Source organism: Palaemon carinicauda, chromosome 45, assembly GCF_036898095.1.
Source record: "Palaemon carinicauda isolate YSFRI2023 chromosome 45, ASM3689809v2, whole genome shotgun sequence".
NCBI classification, from domain to species: domain Eukaryota; kingdom Metazoa; phylum Arthropoda; class Malacostraca; order Decapoda; family Palaemonidae; genus Palaemon; species Palaemon carinicauda.
This window is the reverse complement of record NC_090769.1, coordinates 46,049,039-46,061,568: the sequence shown is the minus strand read 5'-3', so window position 1 is coordinate 46,061,568 and position 12,530 is coordinate 46,049,039. Positions and strand designations below refer to the sequence as shown.

Here is a 12,530-nt window from a genome sequence, read left to right as displayed (position 1 = left end):
TACCTCTAAATAATATTAAGCAACTACAGTTCTAGCTGGGTCCCCTTGCCCAGTATAAAATCAAGGGGTGGTGCCCAGCGCCCAGTTCTCTTGACCTGTTTCCCAGATTCTTGGGTATTCCACCGTTTTACCTTTTTGTGTAGTGAACGTTGGAGTGTGGTTGGCATTTGGACAATAGGCAGTCTGGGTGCTACATCTGGCCTCAGTCCGCAAACAACAACTACAACTCTTCCCCTGGAATACTTTCCACTTTAATGCGAGTCTGATGTTTCTGCTCCCGTTTGTGCATTTGTGTATGGTTTCTTGCGATGCAAGAAGTCCTCCGACCGGTTGCACGGTTACCAGCTTATGCTTTCTGCACACAACTTGGGTAATAGTTTACAACACCACGCTCTCCATTTACTCCAAAATAATGCAATCCTGCAGTTTTCATCTTCTTGCACAGTAATTAGGTGGTTATTTAAATTCTGGGAAAGCAATAATTAGCAAGCTATGTTGAGGAAGGGGGAAGGGGTTATAAAAATAAAATAACTCCGTTTTCTCACTAAACGACTCGTAACTGACATGTCAACAAACTCAACCAAACAGAATTCGTGATGCCAGCGTACATAAACAGAAGTCCGTGATGCCAGCGTACATTTGATATACTGTATATTCAAAATATGCTTAGTTAAAAATGGATTAATTACTCAAAAGTGTCCATAAAATATGAAATTTACAAATAGTGACACTTTTGAGTAATCACTCAATTTTTGATTAAGTATATTTTGAATATGTTATTTTGATAATAAAATAAATTTTTGAATATACTTACCCGGTGATTATATAGCTGCAACTCTGTTGCCCGACAGACAACTCTACGGTAAAAACTCGCCAGCGATCGCTACACAGGTTGCGGGTGTGCCCAACAGCGCCATCTGTCGTCCAGATACCCAGTACTCAATGTAAACAAAGACTCAATTTTCTCCTCGTCCCACTGCGTCTCTATTGGGGAGGAAGGGAGGCTCCTTTAATTTATAATCACCGGGTAAGTATATTCAAAAATTTATTTTATTATCAAAATAACATTTTTCAATATTTAACTTAGCCGGTGATTATATAGCTGATTCACATCCAGGGGGGTGGGTAGACACCAGCAATATATGTTTACACTTTTATGAGCTAAGAGTTTTTATTTCATTTTAGAAGTTATCAAAATAACGAAAACAAAATAAATAGGTACCTGGTAAGGAAGTCGACTTGAACAATTACTCTGCCTTTTAAGTACGTCTTCCTTACGGAGCCTCGCGATCCTCTTAGGATGCTGATCGACCCCTAGGATCTGAAGTATCAAGGGTTGCAACCCATACAACAGGACCTCATCAAAACCCCTAATCTAGGCGCTCTCAAGAAATGACTTTGACCAACCGCCAAATCAACCAGGATGCGAAAGGCTTCTTAGCCTTCCGGACAACCCAAAAAACAACAATAAATACATTTCAAGAGAAAGATTAAAAGGGTATGGAATTAGGGAATTGTAGTGGTTGAGCCCTCACCCACTACTGCACTCGCTGCTACGAATGTTCCCAGTGTGTAGCAGTTCTTGTAAAGAGACTGGACATCTTTCAAGTAAAATGACGCGAACACTGACTTGCTTCTCCAATAGGTTGCGTCCATTATACTTTGCAGAGATATATTTTGCTTAAAGGCCACGGAAGTTGTTACAGCTCTAACTTCGTGCGTCTTCACCTTAAGCAAAGTTCGGTCTTCCTCACTCAGATGTGAATGAGCTTCTCGTATTAACAATCTGATAAAGTCTGACCAAGCATTCTTTGACAAAGGCAAGGATGGTTTCTTAACTGAACACCATAAAGCTTCAGATTGGCCTTGTAAAGGTTTAGTACGCTTTAAATAGAACTTAAGAGCTCTAACAGGGCATAAGACTCTTTCTAGTTCATTGCCTACGATCTCCGATAAGCTGGGGATATCGAAAGATTTAGGCCAAGGCCGAGAAGGCAGCTCATTTTTGGCTAGAAAACCAAGTTGTAGCGAACAAGTGGCTTTTTCTGACGAAAATCCTATGTTCTTGCTGAAGGCATGAATCTCACTGACTCTTTTAGCCGAGGCTAAGCATACCAGGAAAAGAGTCTTAAGAGTGAGATCTTTCAGGGAGGCTGATTGTAACGGCTCCAACCTGTCTGACATGAAGAATCTTAGTACCACGTCTAAATTCCATCCAGGGGTAGCCAAACGACGCTCCTTGGTGGTCTCAAAAGACTTAAGGAGGTCTTGCAGATCTTTATGTTTGCTATGCCGGAAGACCGATGCCAACATGCTTCTGTAGCCCTTGATAGTGGGAGCTGAAAGGGATCGTCTTTTTCTCAGGTATAAGAGAAAAACAGCTATTTGAGCTACAGAGGTACTGGTCGAGGATACAGAAACTGACTTGCACCAGTCTCGGAAGACTTCCCACTTCGATTGGTAGACTCTAATGGAAGAAGCTCTCCTTGCTCTAGCAATCGCACTGGCTGCTTCCTTCGAAAAGCCTCTAGCTCTCGAGTGTCTTTCGATAGTCTGAAGGCAGTCAGACGAAGAGCGTGGAGGCTTTGGAGTACCTTCTTTACGTGTGGCTGACGTAGAAGGTCTACCCTTAGAGGAAGACTACTGGGAACGTCTACTAACCATCGAAGTATCTCGGTGAACCATTCTCTCGCGGGCCAGAGGGAAGCAACTAACGTCAACCTTGTCCCTTCGTGAGAGGCGAACTTCTGCAGTACCTTGTTGACAATCTTGAACGGTGGGAATGCGTAAAGATCCAGATGTGACCAATCTAGGAGGAAAGCATCTATATGTATTGCTGCTGGGTCCGGGACTGGAGAGCAATAGATTGGAAGCCTCTTGGTCAGCGAGGTTGCAAAGAGATCTATGGATGGTTTTACCCCAAGTGGCCCAAAGTCTCTTGCACACATCCTTGTGGAGGGTCCATTCGGTTGGAATTACTTGCCCTTTCCGACTGAGACAATCTGCTATGACGTTCAAGTCGCCTTGGATGAACCTCGTTACTAGGGAGATGTCTTGACCTTTTGACCAGATGAGCAGGTCCCTTGCGATCTCGTACAACGTCAGTGAGTGGGTACCTCCTTGTTTGGAGATGTACGCCAAGGCCGTGGTGATGTCCGAGTTAACTTCCACCACTTTGCCTCGAAGGAGAGACTTGAAGCTTTTCAAGGCCAGATGTACTGCCAACAGCTCCTTGCAGTTGATATGCATGCTCCTCTGACTCGAGTTCCACAGTCCTGAGCATTCCCGACCGTCTAGTGTCGCGCCCCAGCCCACGTCCGATGCGTCCGAGAAGAGAACGTGGTTGGGAGTCTGAACAGCCAGGGGAAGACCCTCTCTTAGGTTGATATTGTCCTTCCACCAAGTCAGACAAGACTTTATCTTTTCGGAAACCGGGATCGAGACCGCTTCTAGCGTCTTGTCCTTTTTCCAGTGAAAAGCTAGATGGTATTGAAGAGGACGGAGGTGTAGTCTTCCTAGTGACACAAATTGTTCCACGGATGACAGCGTCCCTACCAGACTCATCCACAGCCTGACTGAGCAGCGTTCCTTCTTCAGCATCTTCTGGATGGATAGCAGGGCTTGATCTATTCTGGGGGCTAATCGTCTTGTTGTTCAGCAACGTCCTCATCAGAGGGTTCCTCATCCGAAAACTGATGAGGAAACGGCAACGGAGTGGGCAATGTCTGGCTCGCTGAGTCCGGTCGCACTGGTGGATGCGTGACGGAGCCGGACGCAACATCATGGAACTGCTGCACAGTCTGTGAACTGTCAACAACCATGGGTGCGCGAGGAAGCACAGCGTCAACCCGAGACTGTCTAGACCGTCTGGGTTGTGCAGTCAACACCCTACCGGGTTGCTGAGGTTTACGCACTGCGTCAAAACAAGTCACCTCTGCTGGTTGTTGAACGTCCTGAACGTCAACAACCACCTCCGAGCGTCGCTTAACGCCAACGTGCGGCTGGCAACCCACACTGGGTCGCATCGGTGGAGGAACCACCTCAACTGGCAGACGCGAGTAGGTTACCTCAGCGTCAACAGGGCGCACAACCGACCGGTTGGAAGGTTGTTGGCCAGAAGGTTCGGTAGCAACCTTCTCCGCATTAAAGTCCTCTATCAAGGACGCAAGCTTGGACTGCATGTCTTGCAGCAAAGCCCATTTAGGGTCTACGGGAGCAGGTGTGGCAACAGACGGGGTTAGCGACTGAGGCGGTACCGCTTACCATCCCTGAAAGCCTTGTTATGCATGACATAATTGTACAGCAAAACTTCAAAGGCTCGAAAACAGCTGTGAAGTTGACCTGTAAACAACTTGGAGCGTCTCCTGGCCAGGCGCCAGGGAGAGTCTACGAGAATTGAGAAGTCTATCTGGGCAGAGGCATGAACTCCCAAGCCGAGAATTTCTCTCGTGTCATATCAGACTCTCGCTCTATAAACCAGTTTAAAAGAAGGGAAAGCAAAGGCTGTATCCCCCAAACTCCTCCTGGTGAAAAACCAGTCGCCTAGCCAACGTAAAGCTCTCTAGGAGAGCGAGAGAGCACTAGCTTAAAAACAACGGCTTCGAAGTAGCTAGGCCTAGTGTAAGCTCTGACGTTTAGGCGAACGAGGAGCAGCAGTCACAAAAAGATCCGGACAAAGATCCTTAAAAAAATCATCATGATTTAATTAAAGTCCATAGGAGGCTAAGCAGCTTTAGGCTCCTCTCCATCTGACAGAGTCCTCAAGGGAATATCAGTAGGAGGGGGAACAGCAACTTCCTCATCTACAGGAACCTTGTCTGATAAAAGCTGAGTCTCAAGCAAGGGAGAGACCTACCTTGGTGGCAATGCTTTACAAGCAGAGTCCACACTCACTGGTGCATTAGTAGCGGACCAGAACGCAACGTCATGTAACTGCTTGACAGTCTGTGAACTGTCAACAACTGAACTGTCAACCACAACAGGTGCGTGAGGACGCACAGCGTCCACTCGAGACTGCTTTGACTGCCTAGACTGAGCAGTCAAAACAACTCTAGAATGCGGAGGTTGACGCACAGCGTCAAAAGAAGTCAACTCCGATTGTTAGTGAACGTCTTGAACGTCAACAGGAGCATCAGCAAGTGGCCTAACGTCCAAATGCGGCTGAAAAACCACAGGAGACCGCATCGAGTGTGGTTCTAAACAACCTGACTGACGTGACTAAGCTACGCCAACGTCAACAGTAAGCACAAAGGAACGTTAGGTTGGCTGAAAGCCAGGATATCGATGAGATAAACGGCTAGACTCAACGGACTAATCGGCAGAATAGTCTTCCATAAGGGAGGCAAGCATATACTGCATGTCTTGCCATACAACCCATTAAGGATCAACGGAAATGGTTGTGGTAAGAGACGAGGGTAACGTCTGTGACCGCAACACTTTGCCAACAAAAAAAGACTCTCGGAGTCTGTGTTACGCTTTTGTTAGGCGGCGAGCAGTTATCCGATGACTGCATAGGGTCAGAGCTGTCCTAATGGTTGTAACCAGGACGCTGGACCTGTCCTGAAAGGACTGACTTTCGCTTAAGGGCTTCGAAACCTTGTGACAGGTTTCTTATGCGAAAAGCCTTCGGATGACGAGGAGAAACAACGTCTCTCTCGTCTTATGGTAGGGGAGATCTCGGTAAGATACACCCGATACCATAGAGGGAAAAACGTCTGTTCGTTGATCAAGGCCTCTCGAACCCATAAGTCGTTTGACATTACTTCTCCCCTGGGCTTGGGAGCATGCAAGAGGTCCCGGACTAGGTGAACGACAGGCACGAACAGACGAACCCTCGGACGCAACAATGTAACACTTTGCGCATATCACTTTATCGATTTTCTGTTTTGCACTTATTTCACTGAAATCGAAACTTTTACTGATTTCTACCTGAAACACGCAATTCTACCCTTCATTAAAAGGTAGTAATTGCGAAATCAGTCGTATAATGCAAGCTCATTAATACCAGCAAAAAACAGAAAACATATTTTAAGATAAAAAATTCAGTGGCTGGGAAAGAGACTAAACACTAGTTCATATAACTACGTTTTCAATCTCTCACCGCACATAGCCTGGGGACGAGAATAAAAAAACTAAAAACGTTTTATCCTTCCTCCCCGTACAGCGACTAGGGACGAGAGTAACTCGAGAACAACGTTACCCGCTTGAACGGAACGTTTTCTCTCCTCTCTCTCTCCCTCCGTCTCTATCTCTCCTTCTCTCTTGATTTCGCACCTAAGAGAAGAGCCCAATTATATTTCGTCAAAAAAACATGTTATTTGACTAAAGGAAAAAACTGAAAGGTTTTTCAAATAAAAAGTTCCTTTAAAATAGAATTTAAAACATTTAAGCTAAGAAAGAATGAACAAAACGTCAGAATCGATTTACTCTTACTGTAAAGTGAAACCGTGATACACTCTCTCTCTATCGTAACGATAGAGCGCATGTTGAACGTCAACAACTGCGTAGCATAAATAAACTAAACGTTAGTTCATCTTTGAAAACAGTACGAAGACTATCAAAGAAATTCTTTCATAAAATATTACATTTAAAAAGTTTTAAATCCTTAGCTCTTTAAAAGCTAATTACGATATAAAGGGCTCAACGTTTATTAACTTCGGTTTCCAAGTTAGGACCGCCTACTCTCAGGAAAGGTCTATATAAACAAAACATTAAAATTATTTTTATATGTTTATAATAAATGGAAAGTTAATCGAAGAGGCCTAATAAAGGCGGAGAGATATAAAATATATAGAGGAAAATCTATAACGTGATAAGATAATTACTAAAAGCCTAAACACACTTCCGTCTAAGGGAAGGGTCGGCCATTTAAAAGTGAAAGAAAGTCCATACTCTCTTTGTCACCATAATTAAATCTATCCAAAACGAGTTCAAGATTTAAGATGAAGATAAAACACCTGCATAGCGAAAGCTCAAAACTAGAATAAAGTACTTCACCAATTAGTTGTGAAAAAACTCCAGTTTAGCAACAGCGAGTAAGTACGTCTTGTCGATAGCTCGACAGAGAGAAAATTGAGTCTTTGTTTACATTGAGTACTGGGTATCTGGACGACAGATGGCGCTGTTGGGCACACCCGCAACCTGTGTAGCGATCGCTGGCGAGTTTTTACCGTAGAGTTGTCTGTCGGGCAACAGAGTTGCAGCTATATAATCACCGGCTAAGTTAAATATTGAAAAATACAGTATATCAAATGTACGCTGGCATCACAAATCCTGTTTCATTGACTTTGTTGACATGTCAGTTCCAAGTCGTTTAGTGAGAAAACCAAGTTATTTTCTTTTTATAACCCCTTCCCCCTTCCTCAACATATCTTGCTAATTATTGCTTTCCCAGAATTTAAATAACCACCTAATTACTGTGCAAGAAGATGAAAACTGCAGGATTGCATTATTTTGGAGTAAATGGAGAGCGTGGTGTTGTAAACTATTACCACAACTTCTCCTCCTTGTTGCTCCATTACAACTTTATACTTTCTGTGCACATATGTCAGTTCTATGACACACCCTATTTTCACAAAAAGAAGGTTTTCAGTTCCTAAAGGTAAAAAAGTGTAATGGCTGCTCTTTTGGCTATTTCAATGCCATAGCCAAGTTTCAAGGTACCGGTACTCCTGGTGTAGTGAATGGTTAATGTCTAGGAGATATTCAATTTATTTTTACTAGAATATGTAGGAATGTATGTATATAATGGTATACCAGTGAGATAATTTAGTGAAAATCAATAATAGTCGAAATATCAACGATCAAACTCACGCTACTCTTGTCTTCCTCCCAGATTTTTCTAAGTCTGTTGTTATTGTTGACTGTGTCTTGTATTTGCTTAAATGAGCCCTGTAACCACTATAATCCGCAGACAAACTAGTCCACTATGACGTCTTCACGTTTGGCCAATCACAGTGCGACAATACATTTTCTTTCCCAATGACGTCTTCACGTTTGGCCAATCACAGTGCGACAATACATTTTCTTACCCATCACAGTGCGACAATACATTTTCTTACCCATCACAGTGCGACAATACATTTTCTTACCCAGCCATTTTATTTCGTTCCTAGACATCGAGGCCGTAGCAAGCACGTCATCTCATGTTGCACAAGAAGTTGAAATTCCATCTTCTTGTCCTGACTGTTTCCTAAGTTACAATGAAATTGTTCTTACTTATTCGGGGTTATATTGAAAAACTAGTGGATTTGTGCCAGAGACAATTTAATTTTACAAAATAAAAATTGTCCTGCATGTCAGGGAACCTTCGCAACGGCTTCACGTTTTCCTCAAAGCAGCAGCACATCTTTATCAACCAACAGGTTAAGGTAAGCTTCATTAATTTATGGAGTATATTATAATGGTGAAAGTATAACGATGTATACAGCAGTACCATCACTTTGGATTTGGTTTGATGGATGTGTTAGGTAGTGTCCTTAAGGGGGGGTTGCAGGGGGGGGGCGAAGCCCCCCCCCCCGGTAGGGGTACAGGGCTATTAGGCTAGGTTAGGTGGGTGTATTAGGTTCGGTGGTGCCCTGAAAATCACTGTGGCCTTAAGGGGGGGGTCGCAGGGGGGGCAAAGCTCCCCCCGGTAGGCCTAGGTAGGGGTACAGGCCCCCCAGGGTAGGTTAGTTGGTTGTATTAGGTTCGGTAGTGCCCCGAAAAATCACTTTTCTCATCTTCCCCCCACCCAAAAACCCCGCTTCCCACTGGGGTCCCCCATAATTGTAGTAGTAGGTTTATGCTTACATTTTGTGTGTAAGAGTTAAGTCTTAGTTTCTTTTTTATTCATTTCCTCATGTTTCTATGCACTATGCAACAATAATCTGGTTGTTTTTTGCCGTTTTTCGTCGTTAATACTTGAAAAACGGGTGCGGCCTTCTCCTAGACATTTACCGTAGTGAATAATCTTTTAAAAGCTCATTGTGTTATTCCTCAAAGGTTAAAGTATCCTAAGTGCGATTCAGACTTAGCTTTTAGAGAAGACCAGCATATTTCCGACTGCAACGCTTCTGTAAAGATTGCTAAGACTAAAGAGACCTGGGTGTCCATCATAATGTAAGGAATTATTTGTGATTTACAGTACATTTAGTTTGTGCCTTCAGAAGGCTTGTGACCTGGGAAGGGGGTCCGAGGGGTTTGCACCTCGGCTAAGGGTTGTGATCTGGGAACTATTAGGTTAGGTTGTGGGTTTGTTAGTTTTTGTAGCCTTTTACAAATCTCAAGTGTTAAATAATCACGTTTTGAGGCCCCCGCCAGGGGGTAATGACCTTTGAACTACTAGGTTAGGTGGGTTTGTTAGGTTCTGTAGCCATCTAAGAATTTCAAGTGTTAAATAATCACTTTTTTTCCTTTTTTTGCACACCCAAATTCCCAGGTTCCCACCTGTGTCCTTCAGGAAGGGGGCGGTCTATAACGGTAGAACGGCTTATTTGTAGTGGTAATAAATGTCAAATTCGTTGAAGCACATCAATTACTATAGTAAAAGTTTATTTTTCCTATGGAAATGTCCCATGTTTTCCTAAATATTTACCGAAACTCATAAATGGTTGGTTTGATCCAATATTCATGGTAAAAAATTAAGATATAAAAATGGCGAGTAGGAAAAATGGTATTATTTTACTCAAGGACATTAATTGCTTTCAACATAAAATATAGGTTTTTCTGTTATATTATGATGTGAGTTGAATGATTTTGAGGTTTATTTCCATCGCAAATGAATATTTATCCTTCCACCACCCCTCCCCCTATAGATAACAATCTGGGGGAACCTCCTTGGGAAGCAGGGTTTTGGGTGGGGGAGACAAAGTAGGTAAAAACAGGGCAAAATGGAGGGAAAAACCTAAATATAACTCTCAAACATAAAAATGCACCGGTATACAGGTATATACTGAATTCGAAATACATAAAAACACTGGAAATGGGAAAACCCGAGCCAAGAATTTTACATGAGAAAATGGCCTACAAATCCACTATATGCCCAGTTATTGCACGCACATTGTAGTTGTGCACTAACCTAACCTGTCACTGAGTATATCTGCACCTGGATGGCGGGGGCTTCTCCCCCCCCCACCCTTTTAGGTGGGGGGGCCTAGTCCCCCACAACCCATAACTTAACCTAACCTAACGTTCTTCTTGATTTGTATAAGAACTAGGTTACCTTATTAATGTCCATAACTAAAATAACACAGGAAAAATACATGGTTCATGTATTTGGCTTGAAATTCATGTATCATATAATCATCAATTAAAGTTATGGCACCTTCCTGAACTTACAAACAGAACCTCAGTCTACAAGATGATTCTGTTGAATGTGAATTACACCTACAGTAGCTAACTGACATTTGTCAATTAGTCTACCTGTAAGAATAGAGCCTAGCCTAAGACTGCAGTAAGCTATACTGTACCTTTATACGTCTTTGATCATGATGGTAAACGGGGACAAAATAAGCCTTTCATCTAACCATTAGGTTAGACTGAGTAGTACTAAGGTAAGCAGAAATTTGCTTACCTATTACGATGCGATGACTTAAACCCTCGGCATTACTACGGCAATTCAATTGGTTGATTGTTACACTTCCGTTTAACACTTCACGTAATTTATTTAACAGCACTGAAATTCCTAACGTTATTCCCAAAGTCGTATACTAAACAGCTGACAGACGCTCCAATCAGATTACATTACCGATTTACCTTTCGGTGACTATCGTACATGAGACCTTAAAGTTGACATTCCATGGGATGGGCGAGAGAGAGAGAGAGAGAGAGAGAGAGAGAGAGAGATCCTTATAAGAATTTACTTAACACAAAATTTAGAACCCTGGCCATAAAACATTGTCAAAAAATTAACACAGAGTAACCACTATGACATGACATGTTGGAAGAGGGGTTTAGGATGGACAATTTTAACCGATTCATTGTTTTGGACGACCCATCTCTCATGAAGTTCTAAAGAGACTATTAAACAGCAAAGGCCATAAACATTATACTACTGATAGGCAATATATCCTGGAACATGAAACGAAAGTTCTAAAGCACTATGGATCCAGATTGGGTTGCGGGTGGTCATGGCCCCACACTTTTTCAAGAAAAAAAAGTTTGACAGTTAAACTTAGGGGTTTCAAGTAAAAAGTTTAACTGTTAAACTTAAGTTTTCTAAGTTTGACTGTTAAACTTGGAGTTTCAAAAAAATGTGGCTTAAACTTGGGATTTTCGAGAAAAAAAGATCGACTATTAAACTTGGCATATTGGTGGAAAATATTTACTTTGTCAATCTCTATTTTCATGTTTCGTCCTTTATTAATTTATTTTGCTTTTTAAAAGTTTTCCTATGATGGCCCTTTTGCCCAGAAGTAAAAGATCAAAGAAACTTCATTCACGTGCTTAGGGATGATATAAATATCTCTGTTGAACATTTCAGAATCGTTTATCATGTACAATAGACAAGGGTAAGTACAATAGCGTGGGAATCACCTCAGTTCTCTTGAGTTATTTCATACATTATCCAACTTGGTTGGACAACAATGTTGGCCAACAATTTCTGCTCTAGAGCTTACACTGTAAGACCAAGTCGTCCAACATTAGTTATAGATGTCGATCTGTATTGAATAACACGCTCTGTGGCATATTATTGTTGTCTTAGAATTTCAAATAAAATCATTACGGAATGGAAGTAGATGAAGAAATACTTTTATGTGGTACAATAATCAGTATATGTGCAGCTGAGAACGAAAAAAAAAAGTACGTAAAAAAAGAAAGCAATGGCAAAACAATGGTTGCTAAATCGCTCACATAATTCTCATGTGAATTTGTTACGTGAACTAAAAGAAACTGCTCCAGATGATTACAAAAATTTCTTGAGAATGGACAATGAAACCTATCAGGAGCTGTTAAGCCTGGTTACACCTTTGAAAAAAAGGCTACGAAAATGAGGGATGACGTGATAACAGTACACCAAAAGCTGTCAACAACTTTACGATTTTTAGCGACCGGTCAATCATATGAGGATTTAAAGTGTTTGACGAGAATTGCTCCCCAAACTATAGGTCAGTTTATTTTACCTACTTGCAATGCTATAATTAGTGTGCTAAACAAGAAGAAAATAATTAAAACTCCAACTACAAAAGATGAATGGAAAGAACTATCTACGTCCTTTGAAAGAAAGTGGAATTTTCCACACTGTATCGGAGCGGTAGACGGTAAACATTTCAACATAAAAAAAACCCAGCAAATTCAGGTTCATACTATTATAATTATAGAAAAACATTCAGCATTGTCTTGTTTGGCATTGCAAATGCCAACTATGAATTCATATATGCTGAGGCTGGAGCAAATGGAAGAGCATCAGATGGAGGAGTTCAATCTAACAGCAAATTCTTCGAACAACTTGAAAACGATGACATTACATTTCCAGATCCAGAGGATTTACCTGTAGGAAATTATGGGAAAATGCCGTATGTCATGGTAGGAGACGATGCATTTGCCCTCTC

General features: G+C 42.0%; 1 long non-coding RNA gene across 1 annotated transcript in view; it reads right to left on the bottom strand.

Moving 5' to 3' along the window:
• LOC137634749 (uncharacterized) overlaps nt 1-10,728 on the bottom strand; it is a 158,181-nt gene extending 147,453 nt beyond the window's left edge. Inside the window, exon 1 of the long non-coding RNA XR_011042564.1 lies at nt 10,553-10,728. This is a non-coding gene — a long non-coding RNA (uncharacterized lncRNA). The remainder of the gene's footprint in view (nt 1-10,552) is intronic.
• Nucleotides 10,729-12,530: the final 1,802 nt, after the last annotated feature.